This window comes from Dermacentor silvarum, chromosome 3, assembly GCF_013339745.2.
Source record: "Dermacentor silvarum isolate Dsil-2018 chromosome 3, BIME_Dsil_1.4, whole genome shotgun sequence".
Classification (NCBI taxonomy): Eukaryota; Metazoa; Arthropoda; class Arachnida; order Ixodida; family Ixodidae; genus Dermacentor; species Dermacentor silvarum.
In genome coordinates this window covers 37,057,874-37,080,345 of record NC_051156.1, presented here as the reverse complement: position 1 = coordinate 37,080,345, position 22,472 = coordinate 37,057,874, and positions in this window count along the sequence as shown.

Below are 22,472 nucleotides of genomic sequence, written 5' to 3'. Positions count from 1 at the left end.
GGCGGCGATTGCAGGCGTCGCTTCAGTTCTTCAAATGCTTCGATTTGCGGCGTATCCCACTTTGAACTCGACGTCGGCCTTCGTGAGATACGTCAGTGGCTCAGCGATCCGTGAAAAATTCTTGACGAAGCGCCTGTAATGGGCGCACAGTCCAAGAAATCTACGCACTGCCTTCTTGTCAGCGGGAGGAGGAAAGTTGGAGATGGCCGCAGTTTTCTGAGGGTCGGGGCGCTCTCCAGACTTGTTGATTACGTGGCCCAAAAACAAGAGCTCCTCATATGCGAAGCGGCACTTTTCTGGCTTTAACGTGAGTCCGGAGGTTTTGATTGCTTGAACAACTGTTTCAAGGCACCGCAGGTGTTCTTCGAAGCTTGAGGCAAACACGACGACGTCGTCCAAATAGACGAGGCAAGTCTGCCACTTCAAGCCTGCCAGTACTGTATCCATGACGCGTTGGAAAGTCGCAGGTGCCGAGCAAAGACCAAACGGCATGACCTTGAACTGGAACAGTCCGTCTGGTGTTATAAAGGCAGTCTTCTCCCGGTCCCTCTCGTCGAATTCGATTTGCCAGTAGCCGGTTTTGAGGTCCATCGAAGCAAAACACTTTGCATTGTAGATTCGATCCAAGGCGTCGTCAATCCGTGGGAGGGGGTATACGTCCTTCTTCGTGATCTTGTTGAGGCGACGATAATCGACGCAGAAACGTAGGGTTCCATCCTTCTTCTTCACTAACACCACGGGGGACGCCCACGGATTCTTGGACGGCTGGATGATGTCGTCGCGTAGCATTTCGTCGACTTGTTGCCTTATGGCCTCGTGTTCGCGCGCCGAAACTCGGTACGGGCTCTCACGGAGTGGGCGGACATTTTCGTCGGTTATGATGCGGTGCTTGGCGACAGGGGTTTGTCGAACTTTTGACGACGACGAGAAGCAGTCTTTGTATTGCAGGAGCAGAGCTTTTAGTTGTTCTTTCTTATGCCTGGAAAGGTTCTGATTGACGTCGAAAGTTGGTTCAGGTACTATAGTCGTCGTTGCAGGTGCACTAGAATCCGTGCAGGCGAAAGCACTGCTAGCTTGTACTATTTCGTCGATGTAGGCGACCGTGGTGCCTTTGTTAATGTGCTTGTATTCGGGGCTGAAGTTCGTGAGCATCACTCTTGCTTTCCCTTCGCGTAGCTCAGCTATGCCTCTAGCGACGCAAATATCACGGTCGAGCAGTAAGTGATGATCGCCCTCTATGACGCCTTCCATGTCTGCAGGCACTTCGGTACCGACGGAAATCATTATGCTGGAGCGCGGCGGAACGGTGACTTGTTCTTCTAGCACATTCAAAGCATGGTAACTGATGCTTGTATGCGGTGGTATCGCGTTGTGCGTTGAAAGCGTTATCGACTTGGACCTTAAGTCGATGACTGCACGGTGTTGGTTTAGAAAGTCCGTGCCTAGGATGACATCTCTGGAGCAGTGCTGCAGGATTACGAAGCTCGCCGGGTAAGTGCGGTTGTTTACCGTGACTCGCGCTGTACAGATTCCAGCCGGTGTTATTAGGTGGCCTCCCGCTGTCCGGATATCGTGTCCTTGCCAGGCAATTTTCACCTTCTTCAACTTGGCGGCGAACGGGCCATTGAAGACTCTGCACCGTCAGTATACACGTAAACATGTATACGTGTGAATATGTGATTGAGAAATGGAATTTTAAATCAGTAACTTGATTTTGGATGAGACTATATCTCGAAATCTTGAAAGTACACCACACGCCTTGGCAACTTTCTTGGCAACATCTTGCACATGGTAATTCCAGTTTAAGTCTTCACTGAAAGTAACCCTCACATTCATAAAAACGACGAGCGTGTCTATACCTTAAAAGCGTACTATCAATTGGTGGAGCGTGCTGGTTCCCTTTTCATCCTGGAACTCCGTACTCTACCCCCCTGCCGGACGACGTCGCGAACCTTCCTCGTTTACGGACACGGTTCTTTTGTATCGCCCCGACGCTTCTGAATCTACTACTCTATCCGAAGCCGCCACTTATGCCGAAGAATGTCGTCAGATCGCCCGCTCACTTACCGCGCAAGATCAGGCCAGCCAGAAACATAGTCATGACGCCAGCTTCTTTTTTCCTTTTATTCACCTGGAACGCTGGTATGGCTCTGCGTTCCCTCCTCTACTCGCGGCCTTTCCACAAAGTTCAGCTCAAAGTATCACAGCCATTACCGGGTTCTACGACAGACGTCCCCGGTCAACTACGTCATTGAGCCTATTCACCCACCTACGGACCAACGGCGTCGCGGACGCAAAACTGTTCATGTCGACCGACTGAAGCCGCACTACGACCCACTAGTGCTTCCTGTCCCATAGGATGCTAGGATGGCTACTTTTTCGCCGGGGAGTGATTGTAGTGACAAATACGCGCGCCAACAGAAGACAAAGAAGGAGACGTTTGTTGTTCTTGGTGCTCGTGCTCGCTCCGTTGGGCACTTGCCTGTTTCTACGCAATCATACAAACGACGAGCGTGTCTATACCTTAAAAACGTACTTTCAAAATAACTAAATAAATGGTGCGCGTAGGATGCTTATATTACCATTACAGAGTACTCTAGGGGCCGTATGAAAGGGAACCTTTTCCAGTTTTCCCTGGAATTGGCGACCTCAGACCACCAGTGGCATGCAATAGACGAAGAGGGGAAGTGAGGCTCTTCTCTGCCTCAGAGAAAGGAAAGCGTCATTCAAGTCGGCGGTTGCATGACGTATTATTAGGCCACCTATATGCACAACGGAGAATGCTATTCTCGAATGCTATTGACTGCATGCTTAGAAGAAGTATTCAAGTTCTTACACTGGGAAGGCTAGGCTTAGGAGTGAGGATCAACGGCGAATATCTCAGCAATGTTCTGTTTGCAGATGACATTGTCCTATTCCGCAACAATGGAGACGAATTACAGCAAATGATTGAGGACCTTAATCGAGAAAGTGTAAGAATTGGGTTGAAGATGAATATGCAGAAGACAAAGATAATGTTTATAGCCTGGCAAGGGAACAAGAATTCAGGATCGCCAGTCAGCCTCTAGAGTCTCTAAAGGAGTACGTTTATCTAGGTCAATTACTCACAGGGGACCCTGATCGCGAGAAAGAAATTTACAGAAGAATAAAATTGGGTGTGAATGAATGCGGCAGGGATTGCCAAATCCTGACTGGGAGCTTACCACTGTTGTCGAAAAGAAAAGTGTACAATCATTGCATTCTACCGATGCTAACATATGGGGCTGAAACTTGGAGGTTAACAAAGAAGCTCGAGAACAAGTTAAGGACCGCACAAAGAGCGATCGATCGACAAATCTTAGCACTAACGTTAAGAGACAGGAAGAGAGTGGTATGGAACAGCGAACAAATGGGGGTAGCCAATATTATAGTTGACATTAAGCGGAAGAAATGGAGCTGGGCAGGCCATGTAATGCCTAGGATGGATAACCAGTGGAACATTAGGGTTACAGAATGGATACCAAGAAAAGGGAAGCGCAGTCGAGGTCGGCAGAAAACAAAGATGGGGTGATGAAATTAAGAAATTTGTAGGCGCAATTTGCAATCAGCTAGCGAAAGACAGGGGTAATTGGAGATTGCAGGGAGAGGCCTTCGTCCTGCAGTGGACATAAAATATAGGCTGATGATGATGATCATGAGGATGATGCACAACGGAGGGAGAACGAGCTGTGGAGATGCTATACTGTCCTATTTTATTTGCTTTTATATTTTTCTGAACATTTGGCAAGGGCCAATAGATTTGCTTTCGACTCACCCTTACGGGCAAATTTGTTTGATCAGGTTAAAGAACTCTCTATGGTCCGATTTGTCAGATAATGCGCAAGCATTATTTCCATACACTCATTTAACAATCATGCAACGAAGGATTGGTTGAGGGGCCGTGTTACATACACCGCGGCTCACTGTGCCAAAGAAGACGCAATGTGCTGCAAGTACTGCAATTACCGAATAGGCGAACCTATTAGTCAGAAATAATCTTATTGGGGGAAATTAATGCACCCGTAATTAATCTGAATTTGGGTAAATAATGCAATGGCAATGAATTTTCATTACCATTATAATGAATTCGACTGAAGTAATGTAATCGTAATTAATCTTACTTTGTTTAAGTCACCTTCATTAGTTTTAATTTATCTTTATTAGTCTTAATCAATTTGAGACGAATCGATCGAGTATTAAGTAATCATAAGTACCCTTATTGATATTTATTCGGCCTAATTATATCTTGTGTAATTACTCTTGATGTTGCTAATTACTCTTCATTAGTCTTGACGCATTGTCACAGACCCCGTGTACGAGGCGCAGACGCCGGACCAAATTCCCAAGCCGACTTATCCGAAAATAATCCCACGAAAGCAAGGACAATTAGTAATGGGCCCTCTGGTGCGCCAGCGAATGCCGGCTGCTGTCCAAAGACCGAGTCAAAGCCCATAGTTGTCAAAACACAACAAAATATATTCTTCACACAACACAGTTACACACACACGTGCACACTTAGGCTAGACATATCACAATACAATTTAGATGTGTATTCACAAAACACAGAAAAATAATTCATGACAAACACTAAGAGTCCAACACCTAAAGTACAAAATGAATAGGAACACAAAGTGTCCAATCGCATTCACCCGTGCTATTCTTGAGTCAGACGATCTCGGCTAGCTCGGGGCAAATCTCGAAGGAACTACTTCTTGAAATGCAGACGCTCGATAGACTCGTCGACTAACTTGCCGGGGCATCCCCTTCTTCCGCAGATGGTCTGTCTTCAGGTTATATCTCTTTATCGGAGCGGTCTGATGCCCCTTCTGATTCTCGCATGGTGGTTATATAGCCGTCACAGGTGTTCTCTAACCTTCCTATCGGAGTCGTGCTCTCGTAGCATGACCAAAGCCTGGGAATCTTCAAGTCTTTTCTCGCACCTTCAATCGCCGCCATCGGAGCGTGGTCGAGGGGGTGGTGAGTCATCTTATTGGCGCACGCTCACGCTGTAGTAATCTCTTTCTCTCTCTCGACTCGCCGGGTGAGAAGGTGTCTCGGCGCCCGTGCTCTCTCTCTGGTTACCGTCGCTTCGTCGATGTTCTTCTAGACGCCGTTGGTCGCGTCGCCTGTTTGAAGCGTATGCGCTCTCTCCCTCTGTTGAAACTGTCGCGGTGCGGGCGTGCTTCTTTTGCGGGCTTGCGTGACACGCGGCGTGTGCCCCAACTACGCGCTCTTTTGTGACACTGCCCCCCACTTTAAAAATATTATCTAATAATATTCAAGAAAACACAAAAGAAGCGCGCACAAAAGTCCACTACTCACGAGTCCGTAAGTTCATAAATCAGTCCACCACAATTCACACATCATTTCACTCGCAATACATTGAGTACAAGCACATCACAAAAGTACACTCGTACTACACAATAACACATATCTCCCGTAACCAGTACACTTGCAGTACGCAATAAAACATTTCTCGTGTAACAAGTACACTTGTGCTATACAAATAATAACACATCCCTCGCGTAACAATTACATTTACACTACACAATAGCACATATCTCACGCAACAAGGCAAGCATATGAAATATAACATGTGCAACAAGTATACAAAACTGTGACAGTGTAGTTTATAAAGAAAACATCACTTCGGTCATATATGTATAAACATCCGGTGAACTCAATCAAAACACTTTGCACAACACACTAATCATCGACGGTTTTTTTATTTGTATTTCCTGTCCTTTGTCTTACGATGGTAGTGTTTCGCGTGGTTATGTGTCCCGGTCGGTTTATTTTCGGAATCGGGCGTAGAAAGGGGTTGGAAAGGCCTTGCCTGAGCCTTTGCTTGAGCTCGGGTGACAGCTGCCACGGTGTTCTCGTCAGCTGCTGATGGCTTTCCGCGTGCTCCTTCGATCATCGATGGTTCGATCTTCGGCTCTTCCTCCAAAGGTTTCGGATCGTCTGGGGCTCGAATTCCCTCGACGTTTCCTATGATTAAGTCATACTGTGGGCTGCCCATACAACGAGCAGTGACATTCCCTCTGTAATATAGGGTCTCGACCTCAATCTTGGCTTGGGCAAGCTTCCTAGCCGTACCGTCGACCATGTAGACCAAACTGGTTTCACCCTTGAGCTCTTCGTCTTTGACTAAGTTTCTTCGCACGATCACTGTGCTGGTGCCGGTATCTCGTAACACCGTAATTTGTTTTCCTTCCATTTTTCCGGGAAGTACAGCCATTCCTTTTACAGGAAATTCTGGGCGTTGTGTCATCACCGCATTAACGACCGGAATTCTTTTTCCGTCTCGGGGTTCTACAAAGTCGGCGGTTACGTCTTCTTCTTGATGTTTTGACGGGGCATACACACAGGATGCTTGGGGAGTTTCCTTCACTCCGTTGCGGCATGTATCAGCTTTGTGCCCCGTTCGCTCACATTTAAAACATTTGACGTCGTTTTGGCGCGTAAAATTGCTCCGACAATTTCTAGCATGGTGGCCCAGTTGGTTACAGAGATAACATCTCGGAACAGGCTTCTGAGGGTTTCTCCTTTAATCGGATGTCGGTTTCTTTGCGTCCTTTGGCTCCTCTTTTTTGATCTTGGAGAGATTTGTGCCTCCCTGTGCTTCCAAAAATTGGTCTGCCAATTCCAACATTTCTTGAAGCGATTTAGCTTTCCTTTCTTTCAGATAGAGTGACAAACTCGGGTGGCAACTGATGAGGACTTGCTCCTTGATCAGAAGCTCTCTAAGCGCACCGTACTCCTGTGCAGTCCCTGAAAGTTCGGTCCACCTATGGAAATAGTGGCTGAGCCCCGCGGCGAATTTCGTGGCAGTCTCGCCATCGGCGGGCTTTCCGGTCTTAAACTTGTCTCGGAAACCTTCTACGGTGAACGCAAATCTCTTTAGTAAAGCGGCTTTCACCCTTCCATAATTAGAGGCGTCGGTTGGCGTCAGCCTACCGTACACACTAAGTGCTTCGCTACTCAAACACGTGCACAGCGCATTGGCCCATTGATCCTCTGGCAAATTCTGGCTTTTAGCAACTGTCTCAAATCTGTGCAAATGGCGCGCAGGGGCGTCTGCGTCAGCAGGCGTTTGGTGTGTTGCGACACCACGGACCCGATTGATGATGATTATTGTGGTTTATTGGCGCAAGGGCCAGATGTGGCCAAAGAGCGCCAAGACGATGGTATTGGTTTGATAGTGGTACATGAATAGTGAACTATATGAACACTAGATGTGACATGGCTGTAAAGGGGCCTAAAATCAGTCGCTATAAAGTGCGTAAAATCTATAAGTGATAAGATTATGGCAATGAGTGATTATGAGTACTATGGACATGAACAATGCATTGCGAAAGAATGATACGAGTTACAAAAAATTTAAGAGACAAGAATTGGCCAGAAGCACAAGTGCCTAAACAGAGCCCTTGAAACACAAGGGCCTGGAGGCATGTGCAGTTAAAAAACTATCGCAGCCACATCCTCTAGAGAGAGGATGCACTACGAACTTATTGGGCTAATAACATGTAACACAACATCTTTCAAGAAAGCAAGGACTGCGTTGGTGCTAAAAAGTGGTTCTTTACCGAGAAACATAGCGGGATGCAGAGGGACACAATAGCGGTATGCGAGAGGAAAATGTTTCTTTCTTTCTCTTTCGGCTTCCCGACACTCCAAGAGGACGTGGAGGACGGTGAGCCTGTCGCCACATCTACCACATGTTGGAGGATCATTTCCATTCAATAGAAAATTGTGAGTACCATATGTGTGTCCTATTCTGAGACGACAGAATAGGACATCAGTTCGTCGTGTTTTAGTTGTACAGGGCCAGAAACCTAACTGTGGCTTAATCAAGTGGAGCTTATTAGTTGTTTCAGCGTCCCACAGACGCTGCCAATGGCCTCGCAGTTTCCTTCGCAAAAAAGGCTTCAGATCTGTGGAGGAAATAGCAGCGGTAGGATTTATAGCTTGCGATGTAGTTGATGTGGCCAACTGGTCTGCTAGCACGTTGCCCTCGATGCCTCTATGGCCAGGCACCCAGCATATTATTACATGTCTACGAGATTGGTAAATGGTACACAAGAGTGAGTAAAGCTCGATAACAACAGGATTCTTATGCTTTTGTAAAGATGTTAGCGCTTTTACAAGACTCAACGAGTCTGTGAATATTATTGCCTTTTGTAGTTTCAATTTCTCTATATGCTTCACCGCAGACAGTACTGCATGGGCTTCTGCGGTGAAAATGCTTGTTAGGGGGTTTAATACGTCGGATTTTGAAAAAGAGGGGCCAACCGCGGCGTAAGATACGCCAGCATGGGACTTGGATGCGTCGGTATAGAATTCCGAGCACGAGTACTTCGATTGAAGTTCGCGGAAATGCATTGCAATTTCGAGGTCGGGAGCATGCTTTGTGACCTCTACAAAGGATAGATCACATTCTATCACCTGCCACTCCCAGGGCGGTGACAGCTTAGCTGGAGGCATTAGGCGATGTTCTAGAAGTGGGACATCCATCTCTTCGCTAAGTTCTCTTACACGCAGTGAGAAAGGCCGCCTCATAGAGGGTCGATTATAGAAAAGCGTTGGACACTTCAAATCATTAAGGGTTGTAAAACAAGGATGTTCCCGATCGGAGTGCACTTTGAGAAAATAGGCGAAGCTGATGTATGTTCTCTGGAGGTGGAGTGACCACTCATTCGATTCCACGTATAAACTTTCGACGGGGCTTGTTCTGAATGCGCCAGTGGCCAGGCGGATACCTAGATGGTGGACAGGATCTAGCATTTTTAGCGCGCTAGGGGCGGCAGAGTGATATACTACGGCACCATAGTCCAAGCGTGACCGAATGAGGCTCTTGTGAAGATTCATTAAACACTTCCTGTCGGTGCCCCAGGATGTATGAGATAAAATTTTCAGTAAGTTCATTGTTCTTAGGCATTTCGCCTTGAGATGTTTTATGTGGTTGATGAAAGTAAGCTTACAGTCAAGTATGATGCCTAAAAATTTGTGATCTTTGTTTATAGGTATTTGTTGTCCATACATTTCGATAGTGGGATCTGCAGCGAGACCTCTCTTCCTGGTGAAAAGAACACAAGAACTTTTGTGGGGGTTTATTTTGAACCCGTTTTCGTCTGCCCACTTTGACACTTTGTTCAACCCCTGCTGTACCTGTCTCTCGCACACTGCGAGGTTACAGGACTTGAATCCTATTTGTATATCGTCCACATAGATGGAATAAAAAATAGCGGGTGGTAACGAAGCACGAAGCGTGTTCATTTTAACGATAAAGAGTGTGCAGCTGAGCACGCCTCCCTGGGGTACACCAGTTTCCTGCACAAAAGGTCGTGATAGAACATTGCCAACTCGAACACGGAATGTGCGATTCAGAGGATAACTTTCAATCATATTTAACATATTACCACGTATACCAAAGTGGGAGAGGTCTCTCAGTATTCCAAACCGCCATGTGGTGTCATAGGCCTTTTCCATGTCTAGGAATACAGACAGAAAGAACTGTTTGTGAACAAAAGCTTCGCGTATCTGCGCCTCGATACGTATCAAATGGTCAGTGGTGGACCGACCCTCGCGAAAGCCGCACTGGTATGGGTCAAGCAGTTTGTTTGATTCGAGGAAATGTAATAGGCGACGGTTTATCATTTTTTCGAAGACTTTGCAGAGACAGCTTGTTAGCGCTATCGGCCGATAACTCGATACAGACGATGGATCCTTCCCCTGCTTCAGGATAGGGATCACTATGGCCACTTTCCAGGCAGAGGGGATCTCGCCGGAAATCCATATAGAGTTATACAGACAGAGAAGGGTTTTCTTCGTTTCAGAGGGCAGGTTCTTCAACATTTCATATAGTATGCGGTCAGGGCCTGGGGCAGATTGGTTGCAACAGGCGAGTGATGCCTGAAGCTCTGCTGAAGAGAAAGGCAAGTTATAAGGATCGTTCCCGGTGCTCTTTCGATCTAGTTTTTGTTTTTCTATTGCTGCTTTGTGTTTTGTAAATTCTGGGGAATAGTGCAATGAACTGGACACATGTTCAAAGTGTGCACCCAGGTGGTTTGCTTGGTCTTCCAAGCTGTCGCCTTGTGTGTTTACCAAAGGGAGTGAATATGTTTGTCGTCCTCTCACCTTGTTAACCCTGTTCCAGACTTTGGCCTCATCTGTATACGAGTGTATACCTGATAAAAACTTCTGCCAGCTCTCTCTTCTGGCCTGTCGGCGCGTTCTCCTGCCTTCGGACTTTACCTTCTTAAAATTGATAAGATTCTCCGCAGTAGGAGAATCAGCGTAGCAACCCCCACGCTTTGTTCTGTTTTCTACGAACGTTCCTACATTCGTCGTTCCACCATGGGACACGGCGTTTGCATGCCGCACCACTTGTTTCGGATATGCATTTAGAAGCGGCATCAATTATGAAGGAAGTAAAATATTCCACAGCAGCATCAGTTTCTAACGAAGACATGTTGGCCCAGGAGATGCTACTAGTAAGATTTCGAAATTTCTCCCAATCGGCTGTGTCAATCTTCCATCGAGGGGCTTGTGGTGACGGCTCAGTTTTGGTTGTTCGCAGTATTATTGGGAAGTGATCGCTCCCGTACGGATTTTTGGTAACTTCCCATTTAAGTTCAGATAATAGAGACGGGGAAGCTATGCTAAGATCAATAGAAGAAAAGGTTCTGTTTGCGAGACAGTAAAATGTAGGTTCCTTCTTGTTCAGGAGACACGCGCCAGAGGAGAAAAGAAATTGTTCAACAAGACGACCTCGCGCATCGATACGAGAGTCGCCCCACAGACTACTGTGCGCATTGAAATCGCCAAGAACAAGATAAGGTTCTGGCAATTCATCTATAAGGGACTGAAATTCATGTTTATGTAAGTGGTAATGGGGGGGTATGTATAGTGAGCAAATGGTGATGAGTTTGTTAAGGAGAACCAGTCGAACTGCCACTGCTTCAAGGGGCGTTTGTAGCTGCAAACGTTGACATGCGATGCTTTTGTGAATTACAATGGCAACACCGCCTGATGATGCGAGAGCATCATCGCGATCTTTACGAAACGTAACATACTGTCGGAGAAAATTTGCATGTTTCGATTTTAAGTGCGTTTCCTGTACACACAGCACTTTTGGATTGTGTTGGTAAATAAGTTCTTGGACATCGTCGAGGTTCCTAAGAAGGCCTCTGACGTTCCATTGAATGATTTGTGTATCCATAATGAAAGTAAATTGGTGCTGTGTGTACAAAAAGGAAGTGTTGCCTTAGATTACAGAGCTGTTTGCGGCCCTGTAATTTTGGTTTTGTCTTTTCTAGAGCGGTCCAAAGAGTTTGGCCGCTCTTTAGGTGCTGGTTGCACCACCTTGCTTGGGGTAGTGTCCATAGCCTCTTGTGAAGCGCTGGACACTCGCTCTAACGAGCGATGTGTACGTCGTGTAGCCTTCGCCTCGAGGGACGAAGGCTGTGGTCTCACCAGCCCGGAGGCCGATGGAACCTCCTTAGCCTCTGAGCTGCGATGGCTGCTGCCAGCGCTAGGAGAGGCCTCTGGTGTGGCCGATTTCGAGGGAGGCAGGGCAGCCTCAGCTGCTCCCACCATGGGGGCGGGTGGAAGTCGCCTCAATACGCTGCGCGTGCCTTGGGCGACCGCCGGGGTCCGTCGTGGTGCTGCCCCCTGTTGCACCACTTCGGCAAAAGAAGTTTTCATCGAAAATGCAGGTGAAAGACGCTGTCGTGCTTCCCGGAAGCTGATATTTTCTTTGACTTTGATAGTAATGATCTCCTTTTCTTTCTTCCAGGCTACGCAAGATCTGGAATATGCAGGGTGGCTGCCATCGCAGTTCGCGCAATGGGCCTCAGCAGTACAGTCATCAGCAGAGTGATCTTTGGTAGCACATTTCGCACAAGTTAGTCGACCTCGGCAGCTTTGAGAGGCATGACCAAACCTCTGACACTTGTAGCAGCGTCGTGGATTTGGAATGTAGGGTCTAACACGCAGTTTGAGGTAGCCTGTTTCTATTGCATCCGGGAGTGTGCTAGAGCCAAAAGTAAGTACTATGTGTTTGGTTGGTAGTTCTTTGTTATCGCGCCTGATTTTTATGCGTTGTACATTTATAACATTTTCTTCTTTCCATCCATTCAGGAGTTCTTCATCAGTCAAATCCATGAGGTCGTCGTCTGAAACCACCCCCTTGACGGTGTTCATTGTTCGGTGTGGACTAACAGATATGGTTTTATCGCCAAATGCCACCAGGTTTGTTAGTTTCTCGCACTGCATCTTGTCTTTTACTTCAATCAGAAGGTCCCCAGTTGCCATCTTGGTAGCTTTGTAGCCACTTCCAATTACCTCCGTGAGACATTTTGACACCAAGAAGGGTGAAATGTTTGTTGCTTTTTTATCAGTGTTTTCACAGTGAATCACATGATACTTAGGGAATGTGTCTCGTTTCTTCAAAAAGAATTCAAAGGTTGCGTCGGTGCGCCCCCTTTTCGGGGGACGATCAGGTGAGAAGGGTTTCGAGGGTCCCATGGAATGAGTTGTTTGTTCGGTATCAATGCCAGTCACCCACCACCGAGCCCAACGAGGGGACACGGCAGAGATTGTTATGAAGCAAGCACTGCCATGCCAACTGTACATTGTTACTATAACCGCATATGTTATAATCAAGGTAGATCATAACACACAAGGTTAACCCTTGCTGCCAGGAATGTTGGAAGTAAATGGAAGAGAGAAGAAGACAGGAAAGATTGAAGGTGAGAGGGATAGGCGAAGATTGGAGAGAGAGAGACAGGAAAAGGCAACTACCGTTTTCCCCCGGGTGGGTCAGCCCGGGGGTGCCGTCTACGTGAAGCGGAGGCCAAAGAGGTGTGTTGCCTCCACCGAGGGGCCGTAAAGGTCCATACACCCGGCATCGGCTCAACCTCCAGGATCCTCTTTTCCCCGGACACGGCTAAGCCGCGCACGGCTACACGCGGGAGGGGCCAACCCTCATGTGCTCGGGTCCGTGGTGTCGCAACACACCAAACGCCTGCTGACGCAGACGCCCCTGCGGGGACCACGGACCCGAGCACATGGGGGTTGGACCCTCCCGTGTCTAACTGTGCGCGGCTTAGCCGTGTCCGGGGAAAAGGGGATCCTGGAAGTTGAACCGAAGCCGGGTGTTTGGACCTTTATGGCCCCCCGGCGGAGGCAACACACCTCTTTGGCCTCGGCTTCACGTAGACGGTACCCCCGGACTGACCCACCCGGGGGAAATCAGTAGTTGGCTTTTCCTGTCTCTCTCTCTCTCCAACCTTCGTCTTTCTCTCTCACTTTCCATCTCTCCTGTCTTCTCTTCATTTCGTTTTACTTCCAATTTTCCAGGCAGCAATGGTTAACCTGGTGTAGTTTATCCAGCCTTGGGTCTATTATATTAGGTTATAGTGGCTATGTACAGCTGGCGTCTTCGTTGCCTTCGGGTTTCGTAGCGTCCCCATGTTGGGCTCGGTGGTGGGTGGCTGGCATAGCTTCCCTTCCCTTTATGGCTCTTTCGTCATTCCCCCGACTCCCTGATCGCCCTCATAAACGAGGGCGCACCGAAGATATCTTTCAATTCCTTGGTAACAGATGGCAAAATTTCCCCCGATTCCATGTCATTCATTCTGATAACTCTGAAACGATGATGACCATGGTCTCACCCTTCCTCGTGTCAAAGTGTCTCACCGAAGCTCTTGGGGCAGGCTACAAAGCATCAAAAATGGCTAGTGGAGACCTCCTTTTGGAACTCCACGATACGAAACAGCACGAAAAGCTTCCAAACCTAGTGTCATTCGGGGAAATCCCGGTGACAATATCCCCGCACCGAACTATGAACACCAGTCGTGGCGTTGTCTACAACGATGACCTGATGCAGCTAACAGAAGCTGAACTGTTGGAAGGCTGGAGCGAGCAAAACGTGATCAATGTTAAACGAATTATGCTAAAGCGGGACGGCAAGGAGATCAAAACCAAGCATCTAGTACTTACTTTTCGATCAAGTATGCTGCCCGAGACAATCGAGGTAGGCTATGTAAAGCTACGGGTCAGACCCTATATTCTAAATCCTCTTCGTTGCTTCAAGTGGCAGCGTTTCGGCCAGTTCCCAGAACTGCCGAGGCCGACAGACATGTGCTAAATGTAGTTCCGATGACCATGCCTGTGAAACGTGCGAAAGCACTACACACTGCGGCAACTGTGATGGCGAGCATGCCGCATACTCGCGGTCATGCCCGCCTTGGAAGAAAGAAAAAGAGGTAATCACGATCAAAGTAAATGAAAATATAACTTTCAAAGAGGCTCGCAGGCGGGTGTCATACCTGCCGAAAGTCAGTTTTGCCGAGGTGGCGCGTCAGGGGGCAGCGCCACAGCGGCACCCGGCAGCTCTCCTGCCCACACAGGGTGAGCCGGCGGTGACGCCATCCATCCCCTGGGCGGCTGCGGCCAACGCTGCTCCGCCGCTCCAGAAGAAGGGGCCATCGACCTCCGGACTGGTGACCTTAAGGGCCTCGTCCCTCGAGACGAGGCCTTCACGTTAAGCCAACCGCTCGCAAGAGCACGTGTGCAGCGCCTCGCAAGAGCCGATAGACACAATAACCGGCCAGACGGCGCCGCCAGCGCCTCAGGAGCAGCGGGAATCTCTTGACTGCTCCAGAAAAGAGAAACCTAGCGTCACGGCACCTGGAAAGGGCACCGTGAGCTAGTATTCATCTTTTGAACACACAGCACAAACACTTTCTTCATTATGGAGACACAAATACTACAATGGAATGTTAGAGGACTTAATCACAACCTCGACGATATAAGAGAACTCCTACACAAACATAATCGAAAGTTGCTGTGTGTTCAAGAGACACTTTTGAAACCTACAAACACGAATTTCTTCATAATTACACTATCTTCCGAAAAGACCGTAACGAGGCTAACGCCTCCGGCGGTGTAGCGATAGTTGTCGACAAGTCTGTAGCTTGTCGACACGTCGCCCTTCGGATGCCCCTTGAGGCAGTGTCTGTTCGGGCTATCCTTTTTAACAAATTGGTCACGGTATGTTTCATTTATATACCCCGAACCATCATCTTAAAAAAACAGAGCTTCATAACCTTATTTATCAGCTTCCCGAGCCTTACATGCTCGTGGGTGATTTTAACGCCCACAACACGATGTGGGGCGACTCGCGATGCGACACGCGAGGTCTACTGATAGAAAACTTCCTTTTAAACTCGGGTGCGTGCCTCTTCAATAAGGAGGAGCCAACATATTATAATCTCCATCACAATTCATACTCATCAATAGACCTATCAATTGGCTCTACCTCCCTTTTCTCTAATTTAGAATGGCATGTCATCAAAAATCCATATGGAAGTGACCACTTCCCAGTAAGTCTAAACTTGGTAACGCAACGTGACTCCCCTCCACTTGTCTCTCACTGGAAACTTGCCTCAGCTGATTGGAAATGTTTTAAGGAATCCACCTACCTATCACAAGGTTTTATAAGTAACTTTAGTATAGATGATGCCGTATCATATTTTACCGCTTTTATCATTGACGCAGCTGAGAAGTTCATTCATCAGACAAATGAGACTACATCCAAAAGACGGGTTTCCTGGTGGAATGACGATTGCAGACAGGCACGAAGGAAACAAAATAAAGCCTGGGGCAAACTACGGAAATGTCCTACTGCGGAAAACCTAATCGAATTTAAACAAATTAAACCACAGGGGCGAAGCACGCGGCGACAAGCAAAGAGGGCCAGCTGGGAGAAGTTTGTCTCGGAAATTAATTCCTATACACAGGAAACAAAAGTGTGGAATGGACTCAGAAAGCTAAAGGGGCAATCAACCCACTCTTTGCCTCTGGTAAATGACTATGTAAATAGCTTGGAAGACCAGGCTAACGCTCTCGGGGAGCACTTCGAGTACGTGTCTAGCTCAATAAATTATACACGGTCATTCCTTAAACACAAGGAACAAATAGAACGCATTCCGTTAGATCGTAAGTGCAGACGGATCGAACCCTACAATAGCCCTTTTACCATGGCCGAGTTAAAAGCCGCCTTAAAGAAATGTCAGAGCTCTGCTCCGGGTCCTGCCAAAGTAGTCTACGATATGGTCAAATACCTCCACACAGACACCCAAATGACTCTACTCAGACTTTTTAATAAAATATGGGCTGCTGGGTACATTCCTTCTACATGGAAAGAATCAATTGTCGTTCCGGTTCTGAAGCAGGGGAAGGACCCTTCTTTAGTGAAAGCTATCGCCCAATAGCGCTGACAAGTTGCCTGTGTAAGCTATTCGAAAAAAATGATTAACTGCCGTCTTCTGCATTTCCTCGAATCAAACAAACTGCTCGATCCATATAAGTGTGGCTTTAGAGAAGGCTGGTCAACAACCGACCATCTAGTACTTATCGAGGCGAATATCCGAAAACCGAAAAGGTTTTGTCCATAAGCAGTTATTCATGTCTGTATTTCTCGACATGGAAAGGGCCTACGACACAACGTGGCGCTATGGAATATTGCGGGATATGTCCGAGATGGGCATTCGAGGAAGCATGCTTAGTGTTATATAAAGCTACCTATCTAACCGTACTTTTCGAGTTAGAATTGGCAGCACTCTGTCCATACCTTTTATTCAGGAAACCGGGGTTCCACAAGGTGGAGTACTTAGTTGTACGCTTTTCATTGTAAAGATTAATTCCTTGCATTCATTCATTCCACGCAGTATGTTTTATTCGGTGTACGTAGATGTCATACAGATAGGATTTCGGTCGTGCAAACTGGCAATCTGTGAGCGGCAGGTTCACCTTGGTCTCAACAAAGTCTCCAAATGGGCTGATGAAAATGGCTTCAAGCTCAACCCGAATAAAAGCTCTTGCGTTCTTTTAACACGAAACAGAGGATTGAACGCTGATCCTGATGTAGAACTGCATGGACAGCGGGTACCTGTAAGTACCGAATACAAATTTTTAGGCATAATACAAGACACCAAGCTTACATTCATCCCACACATAAAGTATCTTAAGAAGAAATGCTTAAAGACAATGCACACAACGTGGGGTAGTGATAGGAAATGCCTCATGAACCTATATAAGAGCCTTATACATACACGATTAGACCACGGGTCTATAGTGTACCAGTCTGCTACGCCGAGCGCACTAAAGATGCTGGATCCCGTGCACTATCTAGGCATCCGCTTGGCCACAGGTGCTTTTAGGACAAGTCCTGTGGCAAGGCTCTACGTAGAGGCAAATGAGTGGCATTCCACCTACAAAGGACATACTCCAGCTTCACATATTTTCTAAAGGTAAACGCCAACTCTGAACATCCTGCATATTCGACCATAAATGACACGGCTAATACCATACTTTTTCAGAATCGACCTGCAGCGAGAGAGCCTTTCTCGTTGCGTGTTCGGAGCCTCAGCAAAGATGTAGGTGTACCACTGCTTGAAGAACGTCTCATGCCCCCAGCAAAGTTGTTACCGCCGTGGCAGTGGCAGCCCATATAATGTGACACATCGTTTGTCATCATCATCATCATCAGCCTATATTTTATGTCCACTACAGGACGAAGGCCTCTCCCTGCGATCAAGAAGGGAGACACGGACCCTTCTTGTGTGTCGTCTGTTTGCGCTGTTTCCCAAAGTTTCAAGATGTACCAACTCGCCCAAAAAGAAGTATTGATGTACCCCTGTCTTGCGCTAGCGTATTCCAACTTGCGCCTGCAAATTTCTTAACTTCATCATCTCATCTGGTTTTCTGCCGACCTCGACTGCGCTTCCCTTCTCTTGGTATCCATTCTGTAACCCTAATGGTCCACCGGTTATCCATCCTACGCATTACATTGCCTGCCCAGCTCCATTTCTTCCGCTTAATGTCAACTAGAATATCGGCTATCCCCGTTTGTTCTCTGATCCACACTGCTATCTTCCTGTCTCTTAACGTTAGTCCTAAGATTTTTCGTTCCATAGCTCTTTTTGCGGTCCTTAACTTGTTCTCGAGCTTCTTTGTTAACCTCCAAGTTTCTGCCCCTTATGTTAGCACCGGTAGAATGCAATGATTGTACATTTTTCTCTTCAACGACAGTGGTAAGCTCCCAGTCAGGATTTGGTAATGCCTGCCGTATGCACTCCAACCCAATTTTATTCTTCTGTAAATTTCTTTCTCGTGATCAGGGTCCCCTGTGAGTAATTGACCTAGATAAACGTACTCCTTTGCAGACTCTAGAGGCTGACTGGCGATCCTGAATTCTTGTTCCCTTGCCAGGCATTGAACATTATCTTTGTCTTCTGTATATTCATCTTCAACCCAATTCTTACATTTTCTCGATTAAGGTCCTCAATCATTTGTTGTAATTCGTCTCCATTGTTGCTGAATAAGACAATGTCATCTGCAAACCGAAGGTTGCTGAGATATTCGCCGTTGATCCTCACTCCTAAGCCTTCCCAGTCTAAGAGCTTGAATACTTCTTCTAAGCATGCAGTGAATAGCATTGGAGAGATTGTGTCTCCTTGCCTGACCCCTTTCTTGATAGGTAACTTTCTACTTTTCTTTGGAGAACCAAGGTAGCTGTGGAATCCTTGTAGATGTTTGCTAAGATATTCACGTATGCCTCCTGTACTCCTTGAGTACGCAATGCCTCTATGACTGCTGGTATCTCTACAGAATCAAATGCATTTTCATAATCTATGAAAGCCAAGTAGAGAGGTTAATTGTACTCCGCAGATTTCTCGATTACCTGATTTATGACATGAATATGATCCATCGTAGAATATCCCTTCCTGAAGCCAGCCTGTTCTTTTGGTTGGCTGAAGTCAAGTGTTGCCCTGATTCTATTGGAAATTATCTTGGTGAATATTTTATATAATACTGAAAGCAAGCTAATGGGTATATAATTCTTCAGTTCTTTAACGTCTCCCTTCTTATGGATTAGTATAATGTTGGCGTTCTTCCAGTTCTCTGGTACACATGAAGTTGTGAGGCATTGCGTATAAAGGGCCGCAAGCTTTTCAAGCATGATATCTCCTCCATCTTTGATTAAATCTACTCTTATTCCATATTCTCCAGCAGCTTTTCCCCTGGTCATGTCTTTCAAGGCCCTTCTAACTTCAGCGCTAGTTATAGAAGGAGCCTCTGTATCCGGTTCATCACTATTTTAAATGAAGGTAGCTTGGCTGTTTTTGGCACTGTACAGGTCAGTATAGAATTCTTCCGCTGCTTTTACTATGTCATCGAAATTGCTGATGATATTACCATGCTTATCTTTCAGTGCATACATCTTGCCTTGTCCTATGCCAAGCTTTCTTCTTACTGATTTAATGCTGCGTCCATATTTTACGGCCTCCTCAATCTTTCCCACGTTATAATTTCGAATATCCCTTACTTTTTTCTTGTTGATTAGTTTTGACCGTTTAGCGAATTCTATCTAATCTCTTGAGTTGGACATTTTCATCTTCTGTCGTTTCTTTATTAGGTCCTTTGTTTCTTGGGAGAGCTTACCTACTGGTTGCCTTGGTGCCCTACCTCCCACTTCAATTGCTGCTTCTGAGATCAACCAAGTTACGGTTTCATTCATTACCTCTATGTTGTCTTTATCTTCGTTTTCTAAAGCTGCATATTTGTTTGCAAGAACCAGCCTGAATTGGTCTGCTTTTACCTTTACTGCCTCTAGGTTGGCCTGTTTCCTCTTTACTAATTTCACTCTCGCTCTCTTCAAATTGAGAGAAATCCTAGACCTCACTAACCTATGGTGACTGCACTTAACCTTACTTAACACTTCTACATCCTGCACTATGCTTGGATCGGCAGAGAGTATGAAATCAATTTCATTCCTTGTTTCTCCATTAGGGCTTTTCCAGGTCCACTTCCTGTTGCTGCGCTTCCTGAAGAAGGTATTCATTATTCGGAGCCTATTCCTTTCCGCGAATTCTACTAACATCTCTCCTCTTGCATTCCTGAAATCGATGCCGTAGTTGCCCATTGCTTGCTCACCAACCTGCTTTTTCCCCACATGGCATGAAGTGGTGCCTGACACCAGCAAGAAAAAAAATATATCGCCGAGAGCTAGTGGGGCTATACTAGTTCAGGTACAACCAAACTAGGAAGGCCCACTAAGCTTCATCAAAGTCACTCCCTCACCAGAACAGGAATTGGCCTCCCTGGTGCAGTATTCGGCCACTACCTCCCTCATGACTCCGACAATTAACATCGTTTGTAGAGGTCACTAAACACGCGCCAGAAGCACACATTCAAATGCATTTCTTAGAACTCCAGTCCAAGTACTCGTGTGCAGAGTTTTACACAGATGCTTTGAAGTCACATACCGGGGTGCAAACGAAGTCGTTCGAGTTCTAACTCGTGCTGTCTTTGTGTTTCTCTCTCAGCTATTTCGGCTTCTGTTTGTTCTTTTCGCTCCTTCGCCTCTCTTTCTTCTTTTCGCTCAATCGCTTCTCTTTCTTTTATTTGTCGCTCATTCGCCTCTCTTTCTTCTTTGGCCCTTTCGGCCGCTAGCTTTTCTTTTTCAACAGCTTGTTTTTCCTTCTGACCAACCCACTTCCGTAGTTCTGCTCCGGAAAGACCCATCTTTTCACCAAGGGCAACTAATTTCTCGAGATCGATGATGCCCTTCAAAATTCTATCCGCGTGGAAAAAATATCTGCCTAGATTTCAGCTATCGAACTGCTCTCTGCACACAAGTTAGCGAAACGTGGTGCAACACTCAAAATCGTTTACGATGGCAATGTAAACGACCCTAGGCTCTTTCTCCTCATCATGGACACAATTTGCACCAGAAAGGTTTGTAGCGAAGGAGGAGGAGGAATAAACTTTATTTGTGTAGCATATTTGTGAGACCTAGGCGGACGCCAGAAATATTGCCACAGACCCACTGAACGAGGCGCAGACGCCGGGCCAAATTGCAAAGCCGACTTATCAGCATCCGAAAATAATCCCACGAAAGCAAGGGCAATTGCTATTGGGCCCTCTGGTGCGCCAGAGAACGCCGGCTGCTGTCCAATGAATGAATGAATAAACTTTATTGTACGAAGAGTGGTGTGCTTAATCTCGGGTGGAGCCCTGTTGTAGAGCCCCACTGGCCGCGGCGGCTCGCCGGGCCTGGTCCTGGGTCGCAAGTTGGCTTCCCAGTGCCAGCTCAGAAAGCCGTGCCTCCCAAGACCACGTTGTGAGTGTGTGCGATGAGCTCACCAGCCTGGATACTGCCTCGGCTAGGCGTTCTGTACACTGGTATGTAATGTGTGTCAGTGTGGCTGTGTGGTTGTTACACCAGGGGCATACACTGGTTGTGTATACCTCTGGAAACATTGCGTGCAACCTTGATATGTGAGGGTAAGTGTTGGTTTGAAGGCGGCGCCAATCCCTGGCTTGTTGGCCGCTTAATTTGGGATGTGGAGGAGCGTACTTCCGTCTGGTCAGGCGTTGGTCCTCCAAAATCTGCCTGCTCGTGATGGGATCTTCATGGCGGTTTGTGAGGGGCCTCGAAGAGTCTTCTGCGGCTTGGCCAGCAAGTCCGCGAGCTACGCAGTCGGCCTTCTCGTTGCCTTCCAGGCCTGTGTGCCCTGGGCACCAGACGACCCCATGGTCCTCAGTCAGCATGGGGCCCAGGATATCGGTGACGCACCTGGGAAGTGTGCTTTTAAGACATAACTGACAGGCGGCCTGTGAATCCGTCAGGATATATGAGGAGCGACCTCTTCGTTCTGCTTCTTTGATTGCGAGGGCTATGGCTGCTGCCTCCGTGGTGGCGCTTGATGTGGTGCGTATAGATGCGCAGGCCACCACTTTCGTTTGGTTAGTTACTGCCGTTGCGTATGCCGGTTTTCTGGGGCCTTGTGGTGTTGTGGAGTAAAGACTAGCGGAGGTGTAGTAAGTATCAGGATCGTTCCTTCTCTGGAGGTGTTTTCGTGCTCGCGCTTGCCAGCACTTTTGGTTGTATAGCGGATGCATGTTCTTGGGGACCGGTTCCACGATGATGCGAGCCCGTAGGTGCATCGGTACGATGACTGTGTCGTCTCCGCAGTATTGGGGGATGAGCGGGTATCCCAGTCTTTGCAGTAGTTTTCTGCCCTGATGTGTGGTGTTGAGTCGTTCTCTTTGTGCGATTAGCGTTGCGGCTGCCAGTTCTTCACATGTGTTATTTATGCCGATCGACACGAGTCTGTACTCGTGCAACTTCGGAAGTTGGAGTGCAGCTTTGTATTCGATTCTTGTGAGCTTGTCGATGTTTTCTATTTCAATCTTGCGTATATCTTGGAAGGGCAGAACGAAGGTGATTCGGGTGAGGACCAAGGCCTGTACGATGCGTAATGTCTCGACTTCTGTCATCCCATCTTTACTTGTTGCTATTCTAGCTATGAGAGTTTTAATACTCTTGACGGTGTGTTTGAGTTTGTCTATTGCCGTCTTTACGCTGTTAATTTCTT